Source organism: Fukomys damarensis, unplaced genomic scaffold (genome assembly GCF_012274545.1).
Source record: "Fukomys damarensis isolate Sample0158 unplaced genomic scaffold, DMR_v1.0_HiC HiC_scaffold_93, whole genome shotgun sequence".
Classification (NCBI taxonomy): Eukaryota; Metazoa; Chordata; class Mammalia; order Rodentia; family Bathyergidae; genus Fukomys; species Fukomys damarensis.
The window spans coordinates 17,166-18,332 of NW_022901005.1; positions in this window are offsets into that span (position 1 = coordinate 17,166).

The window sequence follows — 1,167 nt, forward strand, 5'->3', positions numbered from 1 at the left end:
GGGTCTCTACAACTCACTTATCATGGGCACCCAAAACTTTCCAGTCTTTCACTGATACCTCACCCATCCCCTCCTCTCAAGACCACTGCCATTCCAGTCTCTGAATCCATGAGTCTAACTTAGAATTATCCTGAAAGGTATCATGTCATATCTGCCCTTCATTGTCTGGTATAGTTTTCTTTACATAATAGTCTCCATAGTCATTCCATCTTGCTTTTGGAAGGATTTTATTTTCATTTTAAGACTAAATAATATTCCATTCATATGTTTATATAACATATTTATCTGTCATCTCTCAGTGGACATTTATGTTTGTCCCACATTTTGACTACTATGCAAAATGTGTAACAGACTAAAAATCTTTATTTCTTTGTTAAAGGACACAGGAAATTTAACACAAAAGGAACAACTCATCCTCTCAATAAACTCACAGGTGATCTGGACAGACCCTTCTCAAGAGAAACTCAGGTGGCCAGTGTGTGTACTCCTTCATTATTCTTAACCAGCAGGGAATGCAAGTCAGAACTACTTTGAGATTCTGACTCATCCCAGGGAATGTCTGTCATCCAGAACACAAACAAATAATAAATGCTGAGGAGAATTCATGAGATAAAGCCCTCTAGACACTGTTGTTGGAAAGGTAAATTATCACAGTCACTGTGTGAAGTGGCATTGATCAGGGGTGATGAACCAATGGCACTTGGGCCACACTAAGTTTTTTGTCATCGTGGAAAGCTCTAAAAGGTTCACCATCTCTGGTCTAGATGCTTCCTACAAATCTAAAAACAGACCTACACTTTCACCCAACTAGACACCTTAGACATGTTGCAGTGTGTGCCCAAATGAGCAAAGCCGTCCCCTTATAGAAATACAGCAGCACCTTGGTTTACAAGCATAATTTGTTGTAGACTTTGGGACAGATGGCTGCTTTTGTGTTGTGCGGAGAAGTTGATCACAGTCGTGTTGTCACCCGATGGGCAGCTGGTGAACAGAACAGTTTGTGAACAATCGAAGTATTGCTGTCCCTGCGGGCCCCCTTTTATCACTGCGCACTTCACAGGAGCCAAGCTGTGGAACCAGGCCAATGGCCCATCAACAGGTAAATGGACTGAGAAAACGTGCTGCATGCGCACAATGGAATATCACCCCACCAAGGAAAACAGGGCC